This window comes from Ovis canadensis, chromosome 18 (assembly GCF_042477335.2).
Source record: "Ovis canadensis isolate MfBH-ARS-UI-01 breed Bighorn chromosome 18, ARS-UI_OviCan_v2, whole genome shotgun sequence".
NCBI lineage: Eukaryota > Metazoa > Chordata > Mammalia > Artiodactyla > Bovidae > Ovis > Ovis canadensis.
Genome location: NC_091262.1, coordinates 41,637,886 through 41,654,454, shown reverse-complemented (window position 1 = coordinate 41,654,454; position 16,569 = coordinate 41,637,886). Strand labels below are relative to the sequence as shown.

The following is a 16,569-nucleotide window of genomic DNA, read 5'->3' as shown; positions in this document are numbered from 1 at the left end:
ACAAAACAGAAACAGACTCAAAGACATAGAAAACAAGCTTATGGTTACTAAAGGGGAAAGGGAAGAGGGATAAATTAGGAGTTTGGGATTACTATTTAGACACCACTATATATAAAATGGATAATCAGCAAGGACTTCCTGTACAGCACAGGAAACTGTACTCAATATTCTGTAATAACCTATAATGGAAAACAATCTGAAAAAGAATAGATACATGTACATGCAGAACTGAATCACTGTGCTGTACACCTGAAACTAACCAACATTGTAATCAATGATACGTCGGTTTTTTTAAACAAAGAACTCCAGATTTAAACATCTTAAATGCACTTCAATCCGCTGCAGTCTTTCCTCTTACTGATGTTCAAACTGTCCCATCTTTGGTCTCTTCAAATCCCAGGTCCTTTTAATACCATCCCAGTGGGTCTGAAGGTTCCTCTGCTCTGACAAAATGTTCCTGGTACAACTTGTACAGTTTCTATTCTTGACCCAGAATCTGCGTTTGTCCAAGGAGTCCTAGTTTCTTTTAGTAGAAAACTGAATTTCAAGACCACCATCAGAGGGCTGGGTATCTTCCTGCTGTTGGTGAGGCCATTTCCAGGCCTCTCTGGGCAACACAGCTGGTTAGAGGAGCTAATGTTTAATGGGAAGAGAGTCTCAGTTTCACAAGATGAAAAGAGTTCTGAACATGTATGATGGTGATGGCTGCAAACAACGTGAATGTACTTAATGTCACAGAACTGAACACTTAAAAATGGTGCAAAAGGACAATTTTATGTTGTGTTTATTTTACCATAGTTTTTTAAAAAGCACTGAATAGAACCGATTTATACAATTTTCTCACAACAGTAGGATACAAATTCTATTCAAGTTCCCACAAGCTATAAACTAGGAGACACTGGAACATATCCAGGGACATAAGACAAAGTGCAAAAAAATTATGCTGAATAGGTTCATAGTGCTTTTCAGGTCTATTATATCCTTCTACTTCTCTGTATATTCATTCTACTAATTATTGAGAGTTTGATACTGAAACCCAAGCTAAAAAATCTTAATTTATCTACTTAAAAGATAATTGTAATATATAGTAAAACTATATGTAACTTTGCTCTGTATTTTCCAAGTCTCCTGTAAATGTGTTATCATACTTTCATAATTTAAAAATTAAAAAGGAAAGAGAGAAAAATAAATAAAAAGCATTGAAAATTTTTTTCAATAATCAAGTCCCACACAAAAGTCAACACTGACCAAGAAATCCAGATGGCACATAAACACTTCTAACAGACTCTTGTTCGCTAGTGAGCAACTGTGGGTGACGGTGAATTAAACTTGTTTCAGTGTCACTTTTCAATCAACTTCAAAGATTTTAGGACATAAATACATCATTCAGCCCTAACTATTTAATATGCAGAGCTAGACCCTGTGAAATTAAGGCAACATCAAGGGTGCTATGATCTAAGAAAGTTTAGAAATCTCTAAACTGGTGGATCCTAAGGGAGGTTCTGGTTTCTTCTAATCACAACTAACTCCATGGCTGTATAACTTAGCAGTCCCACTCCTGGGCATATGTCCAGAGAAAACCATTCTTCAAAAGGATCCATGCACCCCACTGTTCACAGCAGCACTATTCGCAACAGCCAGGATATGAAAGCAACCTAGATGTCCACTGAGAGAGAAACAGATAAAGAAGATGTGGTACACATGCACAATGGAACATTACTCAGCCATTAAAAAGAATGAAATAATGCCCTTTGTGGCAACACAAGGGGCCTAGAGATTATCATGCTACGTGAAATGAGTTAGACAGAGAAAGACAAATGCCACATGACATCACTTGCATATGGAATCTAAAATATAATGCAAATGAACTTCCAAATGTTCAAGCTGGGTTTAGAAAAGGCAGAGGAATCCGAGATCAAATTGCCAACATCCACTGGATCATCGAAAAAGCAAGAGAGTTCCAGAAAAACATCTATTTCTGCTTTATTGACTATGCCAAAGCCTTTGACTGTGTGGAGCACAAGAAACTGTGGAAAATTCTGAAAGAAATGGGAATATCAGACCACCTGACCTGCCTCTTGAGAAACCTATATGCAGGTCAGGAAGTAACAGTTAGAACTGGACATGAAACAACAGATTGGTTCCAAATGGGAAAAGGAGTATGTTAAGGCTGTATATTGTCACCCTGCTGATTTACCTTATATGCAGAGTACATCATGAGAAATGCTGAGCTGCAAGAAGCACAAGCTGGAATCAAGATTGCCAGGAGAAATATCAATAACCTCAGACATACAGATGACACCACCCTTATGGCAGAAAGTGAAGAAGAACTAAAGAGCCTCTTGATGAAAGTGAAAGAGGAGAGTGAAAAAGTTGACTTAAAGCTCAACATTCAGAAAACGAAGATCATGGCATCTGGTCCCATCACTTCATGGCAAATAGATGGGGAAACAGTAGAAACAGTGTCAGACTTTATTTTTTGGGGGCTCCAAAATCACTGCAGATGGTGACTCCAGCCATGAAATTAAAAGACACTTACTCCTTGGAAGGAAAGTTATGACCAACCTAGATAGCATATTAAAAAGCAGAGACATTAACTTTGTCTACAAAGGTCCGTCTAGTCAAGGCTATGGTTTTTCCAGTGGTCATGTGTGGATGTGAGAGTTGGATTATAAAGAAAGCTGAGCACCAAAGAACTGATGCTTTTGAACTGTGAAACTGGAGAAGACTCTTGAGAGTCCCTTGGACTGCAAGGAGATCCAACCATTCCATCCTGAAGGAGATCAGTCCTGGGTGTTCATTGGAAGGACTTATGTTGAAGCAGAAACTCCAATACTTTGGCCACCTGATGTGAAGAGCTGACTCATTGGAAAAGACCCTGATGTTGGGAAAGATTGAGGGCAGGAGGAGAAGGGGATGACAGAGGATGAGATGGTTGGATGGCATCATCAACTCGATGGACATGGGTTTGGGTGGATTCCGGGAGCTGGTGAGTCCTGGCGTGCTGCGGTTCATGATGTCGCAAAGAGTTGGACACAACTGAGCAACTGAACTGAACTGAACTTATCTACAAAACAGAAAACAGACGAGGAGGTAGGGAAGGGATGGTGTGGGAATTTGGGGTTAGCAGATGCACACTATCATATATAGGATGGATAAACAGCAAGGTCCTACTATACAGCATAGGGAACTACATTCAATATCCTGTGATAAACCATAATGGAAAACAACATGAAAATAATGTATTTGTATTAATATAACTGAGTCACTTTGCTGTACAGAGAAATTAAGACAACACTGTAAATCAAAAAATACATCAATAAAATTTAAAAATCTTAGCAGTAATAACTCGCTATCCTCTGTGGTTTCAGGACAAGTGGCTCAGTTTTACTGAGATTTATGTGCAGGACCCAGGACGATGTAGCTCCAGACCTAGTGCAATGCCTTCTGGGGAGCAGCCCTCCTGGGGCCCCCACACTTCATCCAGCCAGCCAGCAGTGGGCAGAGCCAGGCAGCAAACCCACTGTGTGACATGTGAACCCAGCCATGGCAGAGTTGCCTGGAGGGGATGCCATCCTGCAGAGGCCAGTGCACCTGAGCTTGACCATCTGGACGCAGCCTTAGACCCCAGCCCACGCAGTTGGGGAAGGAGACAGAATATACCAGACAGATCCCAGCCAGGTCTCCCACACCAACCATACCCCTTGTGAAACCCCTCCAGGCAGGACCCAGCTGTCTCCTTGGCCGGGAACACTGGGTACAGGCTCATATGGCCTTGAGTCCAGTGCCCGGCACACGCAGGTGTGTCCTATGCACACCAGAGCCTGCTCTCCTGCAGGCACAGCCAGGAGGACCTGAACAGCACTTGGCCGTTGATCAACTGCTTCCTCTTTCTGCATAAACATCCCTGTCAGAGGCACACTGCCATCAGGCCCATTTTACAGATAGGAAGGAGGGGAGACGGAGGTTCAGGGAGGTGGAAGCTCCCAGGGGTCACCAGAGTCAGTAGCCTGACAAGTCAGGATCTGTCTCCATCTCTGGTCCCCCCATCCTAGCTCTGCCACCAGCTCCCCACCCTCACTGCTACCTGCCCTGACTCATCATCACCTGATCCCCAACCTGCCCCCACCCAGGTCCCTCTCTGCTTCTCTTTCACTCCCCTCGGCATCCACCCACCAGCCCAAGGGCTCTGTGAACACTGGCCACTCCCGCCCCCTCTCCATACCCTGGCTCTCGTCCCTGGGCGCTGAGCTGTGGAGAGGAACTCAGAAGGCATTGGGTGCCTGGCATGTGCTGACCCGTGGGTGTGATTACCTTGTGCTGGGAGCCGCCTGGGACCCCAGGGACGGGGTGGCCTGTGCGCTGAGCCATCACCCACCATGTTGACACAGTCCTAGGACCAGCTGGGGTGCTCTGCTCTCTAAGACACGGGATCCTTCTCCTGCCAATGGTTTTGTGTCCCGAGGGAGGGGAACCCTAGCCCCCAGCCCCCAGCACAGAGCCGACGTGGAAGGTAACAGAAGACCAGCTGCCTGGTGCCCAAAGACCATGGCTTCTACCTGAAGCATCTTCCTCAAGAAAAGATTGTGCAGGGGGGTTTGGCAGAAAGACAGCCACATGGCAAACCTGGAGGGGCCTGGTCAGGACACTGCATCCCCGTCATACATGGGGAGGCTCCAGCAGACCCACGAGGATGGCTGCCAGAGATGCCGGGATCTCTGCAAAACCAAGTTCTCTATTTCCAACTAGACTGAAACACCTCCCAGGAGGAAAGCACTTCCCTTCATTTCCCTATAGGCAATCAGATAAACAGACAGCAGGCCAATATCAAGACTTCCAAATTGACCTGAATGCATTCCATGCACAGCAGATCCTGGTCTGGGAACAGAGGCTCCTGCATCACGTGGGGTTAACAGAGCCGTGCTCTGCGTGAACTAATGAAGCTTTAAGATTACACAGGGAACTTACTTACAAAACAGAAGCAGACTCAAAGACTTAGAGAATGAACTTATGGTCACCGTGCAGAAGGTGGGGGTGGAGGGATAGATTGAGAGTTTGGGACTGACATGCACACATGGCTTAATTTAAAATGGATGAACAACAGGACCTATTGTACAACACAGGGAACTCTGCTCAACGTTATGTGGTGGCCTAGATGGGAAAAACATTTGAAAAAGAATAGATACATGTATATGTAGAACTGAATCACTGTGCTATACATCTGAAACTAACACAACAGTGTCAATAACTCTACTCCAATATTAAATAAAATTTTTTAAAATCCTATGACAAACCGTAAAGGAAAAGAATGTAATAAAAAAAGAATACATATATGTAGAATTGAGTCACTTTGCTGTACAGCAGTAACTAACCCAACATTGTAAATCAACTATCCTTCAATTAAAATTTTAAAAGCTATTACATTTTTTTAAAAAGCATATGATCTAACATGGTATCAAACTAAGCTAAACAGAAACGACTCTCTTCTCTTGGATAAGTGGGGGGACCTGAACAAGCAATACCTGGCAGGCTCCCACCCTCAGCAAAGACCATCAGGGTCTCCTGTGGGGGCCTGTCCACATGGGAATCTACCTGAGGTGGACAGAGGCTGTGAGGACTGCTAACTCCCCCACATCTCCACTCCAGCTCCACGTTCAATACTCTGCAGCCTTGACCTTCAGCCCCCTCTGGTAATGACCCCCAGGAAGGCCTCTGCCTATGCCCAGAGAGGGTCACAAGGTGGCCCTACATTTTGCTGGCCCTAGAATCCCTCAGGGACGATTTCAAAGCTACCTGCCTGCACCCCAGGCTGCAGGTTCCCAACCTGACTGTGCAAGCGAGACATTATAGAGCCTACAACCAGCAGGGCTGGGCACCATCTACACCATACCTGCCAGAGTCCACAGATGAAGGAAGGCAGGCTAGGAGGGCAGTAGGGCCACAAGGCAAGTCAGATGACAGAGGCCCCAGGAGTCTAGGCCACCACACAGAGCTCTGCTTTCCTTAAGGAGACCTTGGTGTAAGGAAACATCAACCAACATAAAGGGTTTCCCTGGTGGCTCAGACAGCAAAGAATCTGCCTGCAATGCAGGAGACACAGGTTCGATCTCTGGGTTGGGAAGATCCCCTGGAGAAGAGAATGGCAACCCATTCCAGTATTCTTGCCTGGAGAATTCCACGGACAGAGGAACCTGGTGGGTTACAGTCCATGGAGTCACAGAGTCAGATACAACTGAATGACTAACACACACACACACACACACACACACACACACACACACACATACACCCAACATAAAAGTTCAAAGCAATACGGAGTTGGAGAACTACGTCTTCCTCCTTCCAACTCAGCCTGCATGGGGGAATAAACACTGCTTTCTTCCTTGAGGCCTCTGTGAGCGGCCAGAGTGGTCATTTCTGGGGTCTGGTGGTGCCTAAGAGTTACTTGGGAGGTTTGGCTTGGAGATGAGAAAGCTTTGTGTTTCTTCAAATTAGCACTAATTTAAAATTACAATTTTAGTCTTAATTGTATGTATTTGGGGATCCCATTTAAGCCTCTGGAAATAATTGCAGGGTAATATTTTGGGAAGTCATATTAAAATGCACAGATGTTGTCTGGAGACAGGCCTCTGGGGGTGGGCAGAGCCTGGTAGAGAGGGGTCCAGGGCAGCTTTCATGTCTGGTCCATGCCCCCTCCCCACTCCCTAGTCTGGCTCTGGAAGGGGCTGCAGGTAGAGCCTCTCTGAATGCAGCATGAACCGAATCCACCCCTCCTTACTGAATCTGGCACTGCCAGGACCCAGGAAGCCAAGGCCATGTGGTCACCATGCCACAGCCTGAGCTGCTGGCATCAGGGTGGGGGGAAGGGCTGGAGGGATGGTCCGGCAAGGTCCTGGAGCATCCCCTGCCCACAGGGTGCAGAGGTGGTGCTGGCAGGTGTGGGTGTCATATTCACTAGGAGCCCTTCCAAACCCTGGGGCTCTGGGTGGGTCCCATGTGAGCCCAGGCTCTGTGCCCAGGATCGGGCGGGTGGTGAGAGGACAACCCATCGCAGAGGGGTTTATGATCTGAGAGTGGTCCTACACGCGCCCCCACCCCAGGAATGTCTGGAAAGAGCACAGAGGGCCTCTCCCCTCTCTCACAAAGGATGTGGGCACCTGAAAGCACCGCATTGTCCTGAAGACATACCCTGAGAGCCCTTTTCCACCTGCGCTGGTGGGGCTGGAGGCTGGGCCCTCAGAGAGGTGGGGGACAGGGTCTTTGGGACCACCGTAGCACTTCCCCCTCCTCCTAATTCCTTGTTCTACAGAATACAAGTGGGCCAATATTACCTGTAAGTAATCAACCGAGATAAATGCTTCCATTTGAGCAAAGAAGCAACATCATCTTTAGCGAGTGGGTGGTGGAGCCAGGCTGCCTTGAACAAGAATTCTGGTCTTTTGGAATACATATTTTTTCCCTTCCCCTGATGCAATTAGGAAAATAATATTTTTTTACACTTGCAATTAAGAGCAGAACAGATGGCAATGGTTTAAAAATCTGTTCATGAGACTTGATACTGGGGGTGGGGGGCCTTGTTGACAAGACATGGAGGACAGGGTGACTCTGTTTTTCTTGCTGCGTGGAAGGCCCACTATTGTGATCCCCAAAACACAGTACTAGGGACTTAAGGAAAGGGGTGAGAAAGAAGGTTCATCCACAGTAAGAGGGCAAAACGGCTAGCGACTTAGAAGTGACTGCAGGAAAGCTGTCACTGTGCGGCTGGGCCTGCCCTGCTGCCCAGTAAGGCTGCAACCCCAAGACCCTGACAAGCACCATTATCACCTTGTGTTCCTCATGGCAGTGCTGGGCCATTTTCTCCATCCACTGAGGACTTTCAGAGCCTCCCGGACATGGGTTCCCTCATCTGTGCTTCAAATTCACCAAGACCACAACACATGAGAGAAATCCTACAAACTAGCCATCACTGTGGCCAGGTGGCTTGGCCTCTTGATCACCTTTGGTTTATTCATTCAGAACCTGCTGAAACCAAACTGGATCCTGTGGGGCTTCTGGGCACGGAAGCCTTGCTCTGTCCCCTATTTCTTGATTATAGGAAATAAGCTTCATTCAGGCCCCATGACCTTCCCTGGGTTCCAATGGACAGGTTCAAGCAGTTGCTAATTAGGGATGGGAGGGGAAGAGGAGACAAGGGAGAAGCAGTCAAGAAACAATAGTGCAGGGACTTCTCTGGTGGCCCAATGGCTAAGACTCTGTGCTCCCAAAGGAGAGGGCCCAGGTTCAATCCCTGGTCAGGGAACTAAGATCCCACAGGCCACAATAAGAGTTTTCATGCCCTGACTAAAAGATCCCGCATGACACAGCAAAGACTGAAGATCCCTGTGCTGCAACTAAGACCAACACAGCCAAATAAATATATTTTTTAAAAGAAGAAGAAAGCAGATATTAAAAAAAAAAAGAACCAGTAGCACAGCCTTGGGGCAGGGTCCTGGTTCCTCAGGGAATACACATACTATTACACCTTTGAGTTCTGCAGCAATTAAGTTGCCCCCCACCCAGATGGGGGATGAAATGAGGATATGGACCCTCGTGACTTCAGTTAACTAAAGCTTGGACTCTGTTGATTTTTTGCCCCAATTCTATGCTGAATTCCCCTCTGCTCAAGCCCCTTCATGGATATGCATATACCCTTAGCTTAAAACTTCCCGTTTTATGGAGATGCTGCTTTGGGAAAGATCTCCGGTGTTCTCCTCACTTGCTGCAGGTAATAATAAATTCTTCCTTCTCTCGATCTTTGGCTTGGGTGTCTATCGGCTTAAACCCACCGAGAGGTGAACCCAGTGTTGGGGTGACATTCCCCCTCCCCCACACCTTCTCACCACACCAACAGGCTCCCACTGATAACAGTGGGTTCCAGCTGAAAGAACTCCAAGACCAGACTCTCTCTGAGACTCAGGGCTGAGAGAAGCTCAGTGTCCAGAGGGGAGGCCAAGCCTAGGCCTCTGTCACCTACAACTTCAGGAGATATGACACACAGCCCAGCTCCTACTGCATACTCAGTCACTAAGTCGTGTCCGACTCTTTGCGATCCTTTGGACTGTAGTCCACCAAGCTCCTCTATCCATGGGATTTCCCATCAAGAATACTGGAATGGGTTACCATTTCCTACTCCATGGGATCTTCCCGACCCAGGGACTGAACCTGCGTCTCTTGGATCTACTGCACTGCAGGCAGATTCTTTACTCACTGAGCCATCGGGGAAGCCCCAGTTCCTAATGAGATTTACACAAACTCACACAAGAAAGTCCTTTTACCTCAGTTCCTACTTTCCATTATAACATATCTGACTTTCAACAACAAATTAGAAAGCATGTCAAAGGCAAAAAAAATTTTTTTTAAACCCATACTCTAAAGAGATAAAGCAAGCATCCTAACCAGACTCAGATATGATACAGATTTTGGAATGAATAGACTAGAAATTTAAAGTAACTATGATTCATATGTTACAGGCTCTGATGGGAGAAGACAGCATGCAAGAACAGATGGTAATGTGAGCAGAGCTATGGAGAGTCTAAGAAAGAATCCAAAGGAGATGCTAGAAATTTTTTGAAAACTGGTAATAGAAAGGAAGAATGTCTTTGATGGGCTCATCAGCAGACTTAATACAGCTGAGGGGAAAATCAGAGAGCTGGAAGACAGGCCAATAGAAACTTCCCAAATTGAAATTTTGCAAAAAAGGTCAGTCCAGGGGTAAAGCAGAGACAGAATAGAGCATCCAAGGACCACGGGACAATATTAAAAATATAACATACATGTAACTGGAAGACCCAAAGGAAATAAATGAGATAATGAGGAAGAAAACATATTTGAGGTAATAATGGCTGACAATTTCTCTAAAATTAACAACAGATACCAAACCACAGATTCGAGAATCTCAAAGAACACCAAGCAGAATAAATACTTTTAAAAGAAAAACAACAAGTGATTAACAGATGCAAACTATTATATATAGGATAGGTAAACAATAAGGTCATACTGTGTAGCACAGAGATCTATATTCAATAATCTGTGATAAACCATAATGGAAAAGAATATAAAAAAGGATACACATATAACTGATTTCACTTTGCTGTACAGTAGAAATTAACACAACATTGTAAATCAACTATACTTTAATACGAAAAAGTTTAAAAACAACAACAAAAACTACACCTAGGTATATCATACTCAAACTGTAGCAAACCACAGACAAAGAGAAAATCAATACATCAATACCCGTTTTAGGAACTTCCCTAGTGGTCCAGTGGTTAAGAATCTGCATGCCAATGCAGGGGACATGGGAACTAAGTTCCTGGTCTGGAAACTAAAATTCCACATCCCATGGAGCAACTAAGCCCATCCGCCACAACCACTGAGCCTGTATACTGCAACTACTGAAGCCCAAGCACCCTCTAGCCCGTGCTCTGCAACAAGATAAGCCACTGCAACGAGAAGCCTGCACACTGCAACTAGAGAAAGCTCGAACGCAGCAACAAAGACCCATCGCAGCATAAATAAATAGTTAGAATAAATAGAAAACAAGAGTTTGTCAGAGTGAATAAAAACACAAGACCCAGCTGGATGCTGTCTATAAGAAACCCACGTTAAATATAAAGACTCTGATTGGTTGAAAGTAAAGAGATGGAAAAAGATATACCATGCTAATTATAGTTGAAAGAAAACTAAGAGTATCAATACTCGTTTCAGACAAAGCAGACTTCAGAACAAGGGAAAACATCAGGGATAAAAAGGAGGCATTACAATGAGATGCATATTCAATTCAGTTCTCCAACAAGAGATCAAAATCATAAATGGCTATGCACCTAACAGAGCATCAAAATATATGAGGCAAAACTGATAGAACTGGGGAGAGAGATGGGCAAATCCATTATTATAATTGGAGACATCCACATCCTCCATCAGTAACTAATAGAACAAGTAGGCAGAAAATCAACAAGGATGGTTCCCCTGGACAGCACTGCCCATCAGAAAGGAATTAAACTAAAATTCGATAAAGGAAGATGGGTGAAATCCCCAAATATCTGGAAATTAAACAACATCATTCTAAACAACACATGGGTCAATGAGGAAATACCAGAATAATTTTTTTTTTAGTTTTTTTTAACTAAATGAAAATAAAAATACCACTTGTCAAAATTTCCATAGTGTAACAAAAGCAGTGCTTATCAGAAATATATAGCATTAAATGTACACATCAGAAAAGAAGAAAGTAGAAAATCAATAACCTAGGCTTCTACCTCAGGAAACAAAATGAAGGGAAAATGATGCCTAAAACAAGCAAAGGAAATATCATAAAAATTAGAGCATAAATCAATTAAGTTGAAAACAAGAAGAAAAGAAAGAAAATCTATTTTATTGACCAGTTGCTCAGTCTTTCAGTCGTGTCTGATTCTTTGCAGCCCCTCTTTGCAGACTGTAGTCTGCCAGTCTCCTCTGTCCATGTAATTTTCTAGGCAAGAATACTGGAGTGGATTGTCATTTTCTACTCCAGGAGATCTCCCTGACCCAAGGATCGAATCCATATCTCTGACGTCTCCTGCATTGACAGGTGGGGTTTTTACCACTGTGCCACTGTATTGACCAGGCTAACTAAGGAATACAAGATACAAACTACCAGTACCAAAAAAGGAAGAAGAGTCATCAACACCGATCTCATAGAAAAGGATAACAATATAACATTAAATGGATGATTTGATTACATAAAAGAGTACTACAAAGAACTCTGTGCCCCAAAATTTGATAATCTGGATAAAATAGACTGATCCCTTAAAAGACATGTACTGGCAAAACTCACAAGAAGAGAAACAGACAAACAGAACAGCCATATGCATTTTTTAAATTTAATAAATAATTAATAACCTTCTTAAAAAAAATCGGCAGGCCCAGATGGTTTCTCTGCTGAACTGTACCAAATGTTTAAGGAAGGGATGATACAATTCTCTACAATCTATTTCAGAAATCAGAAGAGGAAGAACGTGTCTTAACTCGTTCTCTGAGGCCAGCATTCCCCTAATATCACAACCTGGCCCATCACCACCCTAACAGTAAGGAGGCAATAGTGCCACTCAGACACCCCACCGGCAGAAGAGGACTGGGTGGGTCTGAAAGGAGAGAGAAAAGGTGACAGGACATGCATGTCTGCTCTGTGTGGCTTGTTCTCTGGGAACGCCCAGAACTCGTCTTTCTCATCAATACATCAAAACAGAAAACAGTGAGAATCAAGTGCCGCTGTCCTAGAGCTTTTGCTGCAGAAAGATGGCAGGGAGGAGGCACCTGGCTGTCCCCCCTGCCCTCAACAGGCACTTGAGCACAGACACTCAGGGGCACTGGCACGTGGGACCTGGCAGGCAGCGTGGTGACCCTACTGGTCCTACTCACCGAGAAGCTACAGGCACCCCCGGACCCTGGGCCATCCGCAGGTCAGTCCTGGCCTCTCTGTGGGCTCCCCCCACGAGATGCAGAGATGATGGATCCTCTGGAGACTGAAATGGAAGAGCACATGGGCATCAAACAGCTGAGCACACACACAGACTGCTTGGGTGTAAACAGAAGGAAGTTCTCCAACGTGGGTGCCGATCATGATCACACACTCAATAAAGCTCCCTATTGTCGTTGTTGTTTAGTTGCTCAGTTGTGTCCAACTCTTTTCAACCCCAGGGGCTGTAGCCCGCCGGGCTTCTCTGTCCATGGGATTTCCCAGGTAAGAATACTGGAGTGGATTGCCATTTCCTTCTCCAGGGAATCTTTCCAACCCAAGAATCAAACCTATGTCACCTGCATTGCAAGTGGATTCTTTACCACTGAGCCACCAAGGAAGCCTTCCAAAGGGTACTCCTTAAAACAGGAAGAAGCTAACCAGACTTGGACACAACCAATGAACCAGTAAAATAAAAGGTTGGTAGTCTATGTCATTATGCTTTGGTCAAGACCCATAGAATATACAATGCAGAAAGTGAACCTAACTCTAATTCAGTTAATAATAATAATAGTGCATCAATATCAGCTCATCAGTGGTAACTAACGCACCATACTAACGTTAAGATGTTAATAACAGGGGAGATGAGGGGGGTAGGGATTACAGGCCATCTGGAAACTTTCTGCTCAATTTTTCCGTAAAGCTAAAATTGCTGAAATAATTATGCCTCCTAATTTTTAAAAATATGCTGGTTGATATTCAGAAGGCTGAATGGAAATATGGATATAACTGAGAAGCCAATGGGTAAACTAGAAGATGGAGCTAAGAGATTTTCCCAGACTGCAGTGCAAATAGACAATGGGCAGCAATCCCAGGGCATGTTTCTCCTGACTTTGATGACAGCCACTGGGCTCCAGGAGCATCCTTCCATACCCACAAGGGCTCTCTCTCTCTCTCTCTCCAAAATGGGGAGCTTTAGCAAATTCTCAGGCTTTTGGTTGTTCATCTCATCTTTCCCCAAGACTGCTTTGGGGGAGGCGGGGAGACAGCACAGGAAACCTTAGAAACCACGTCAACCTTTGCCTGGTTTTGCCTCTCCCAGGCTTCCCTAGTGACTCAGACGGCAGAGTATGCCTACAATGAAGGAGACCCAGGTTCGATCCCTCGGTCAAGAAGATCCCCTGGAGAAGGGAATGGCAACCCACTCCAGTATTCTTGCCTGGAGAATCCCAAGGACAGAAGACTCAGGTGGGGTACAGCTCAGAAGGTTGCAAAGAGTCGGACATGACTGAAGGACCAACTCTTTCACTTTTGACTGCTCCCAGACTGTGGTTTTCCCAGTTCATGGCCTGAGGGAGAACCACTCTCTCTTTATTTAGTTATTGGTGGTGAATTATTTCTTCATTGGTTCTGACTTTAAAAAAAATTATTACTTTAGAAGGAGTCCTAGTAAAGTCTTTCAAAAAAGCAATTCTGCCTTCTCTATCAAAATTTAAATATGCATATCCTTTTACCCAACAACTGCATTTCCAGGAGGACTCACATATATATGAAATATGTGAGTATAGGGATTTTCCCTGCAGCAATCTTTTTAAAAACTGGAAGCAACCTAAATGCCCATAAATAGGAGAATGGTTAAATAAATTAGAGCAGGGCCCATAAGCTGGAGTACTCTGAGATTTTTTTTTTTTAAAGAGGTAGCCAATATGCACCTACCCAGAGAAATCTTAAAAGCCTAGAAATGAGTGAAAATGACAAGTTAACTAAAAAGTATGTGCTGTGTGTGTGTTTCTGTGTGTGTATGCATGTGTCTGCGTGTGTGGATCCCAGTTACAGACGCAGCAAGCCAGCTAGACAATGTATACACATCTGCAAGTCCGGGTATAGACACAAAGGCAAACAGAACAGCCCAAAAGGGCTTCCACCAATGCTCGCCAGCACGTCCTCTACGGGCACTGGCATGCACACAAGAGACAAGGCCACGTGGGCATCGCTTTTACTCTATTATACACATGCTTCCTCATTGGGTCTTTTACCAAGACGCATTTTTCATCCAGCAGCATTCAGATGAAACCCACAGTCTGTGCGTTTGAGAGTTTCATATCTAGCTGGGAGGTGCTGGCACCAAGAAAACCGACCTTGGGGAAGGGCGGCCAGGAAGGAGGGAAGAAAGCAGGGCTTCCCAGGGGGATGGGGGAGGAGCACACAGGCACTCAAGATTCCTCGGGAAGGAAGGTCACCCCTGGGCAGCAGGGATAAGAACACACACGGCACAGAGTCTGGGAACAGAAACAAAGGGCAGCCATGCAGGGACCAGAGATAGGCAGCATCCTCTACTGCTCTAGATCCAAGCACCTGCAGCCCTCATGCACCAGGCCCATCATCCTACTGCCCTGCCCACCCTTCAGCGTTCCCCACAAAGGGCAGGGATGCTGTCCCAGGAGGGGTGGACCCATGGGATTTAAGCTTGGCCTCTGAGCAGGTGAGCGGAGCCCACCTCTATGTCTGGAAGGTCCTGCCTTCAGTCCTGGCCCATAACACAGCAAACTGCAATGTGAAGCATCCAATTTATACGGGACAAAACTCAGCAGTCCTGCCCCCAACAGTGCTGATGTGCTGGGTACCAGAACACTAGCTCCGTGATACATGGCAGATGGTGGCTCGGTCACTGTGGAGCGTGGCGTGTGGTAGGTGTTTCAGAAGCACTTGCTGAATGATGGGTTAATGGATACGTGGATGGATGTTACATGCCTTTGAAATCTTACAAAACACCTAACATACATTTTAAAAGTAAATGCACACACAAGACACTTAAGGTACCTCTGAGCAAAAAGCCCAGAGAACAATGGATAAAGATCCAGAGACACTGGGACCAAAGGCCCATCCTCTGACATCCCTGCAAACTGGGAGCACTGCCCTGTAACCATATGAGGGTGCCCAGATGAAGTGAAGCTGCCCCCCAGTCCCCAGAAATCGGAAGAGTAAAGAGAAACAGCTTCCAGAGGGTGCCAGACAGGAGTACCCCACCCACCCAGCTACCCAGCCTCCTCACCCCCACTCGCCTGGGTCACTAGCCGTCAGCTGGAACTCAGGATTCTTACGCAGCTTCACCTCTGATGCTGGGCGGTCTAGGGTCCGATGTGAGTTGTGAATGAAGCCGGGAGCCTGGCCCGCCCCCTCCCTGTTTCCAAACCCGTGTGTCCCTGAGGCCACAGCTTCTCCCTTCAGACTTCAAAGAGCAAAGGACAGATCCGTGCATAACCCATGCTTCCTAATCTGGGGATATTCTCAGAAATAGCAAGCCTCTTCTCTGGCCCTTCCGGGAAATAGCCTGGCTCTTACATGTGACAAAAGGATGCAAAGTGGTGTCTCCGTGATCTGAATATGAACACTGGAAATACTTCCGGGTCTTCCAAATGGCAATAAAAAATATATTAAATAATTTAATGTCGAGTCCATTTAACAGAATTAGAGATAGCTCAGGCAAATGCATGAGGAGAGGAAAGAGATAAGCAATGAAAAATTTTAATGGATAGAGCGATATAAGTAGGACTGAGGGGAAAATCACTGCATAGCTGCAGAGGATTCCCAAAGACGACACTCTTGAAATCTCTTTTAAAACAGTATGATCCCAGCATCCCACGACTCCAAAATACTCTAGCAAGGCCTGTCTTCAGCAGCTTGCAGAAAACATGCATGCTCATTATCTTCCTTGGAATGGCAACAACAAGGGAGCGCTGATTCTATCTTTCCAGCACGGGAACTGCCAGGAGTCTCCCATGCGCACCGCTGACAGCTCCCTTTCACATGAGAAGCAGTTGTTGTTCAGTCGCTCAGTTGCGACCCCATGGATTGCAGCACGCCAGGCTTCCCTGCCCTCCACTATCTCCCAGAATTTGTTCAAATTCATGTCCATTGAATTGATGATGCCACCCAACCATCTCACCCTCTGCCATCCCCTTCTCCTCTTGCCTTCAATCTTCCCAGTATCAGAGTTTTTTCACAATGAGTCAGCTCCAATGAGAAGCAGACTCATGTCCAGATGGGCTCAGGGCTGCAAGCAGACTGCCCACCAAGCTGTGACGGTGTGGAGT

General features: G+C 45.5%; 1 protein-coding gene across 2 annotated transcripts in view; it reads right to left on the bottom strand.

Annotated features, from left to right (window-relative positions):
* The window catches only part of APBA2 (amyloid beta precursor protein binding family A member 2), a 129,805-nt gene that overhangs the window by 87,397 nt on the left and 25,839 nt on the right, over nucleotides 1-16,569 (bottom strand). Inside the window, exon 1 of one of the 2 annotated variants that reach the window (XM_069559297.1) lies at nucleotides 12,439-12,542. The exons of the other annotated variant lie outside the window; for it this stretch is intronic. The gene's annotated coding sequence lies outside the window, so the exon portion shown is untranslated. Of the gene's footprint in view, nucleotides 1-12,438; nucleotides 12,543-16,569 lie in introns of those variants that run through there. 2 annotated transcript variants of the gene reach the window in all.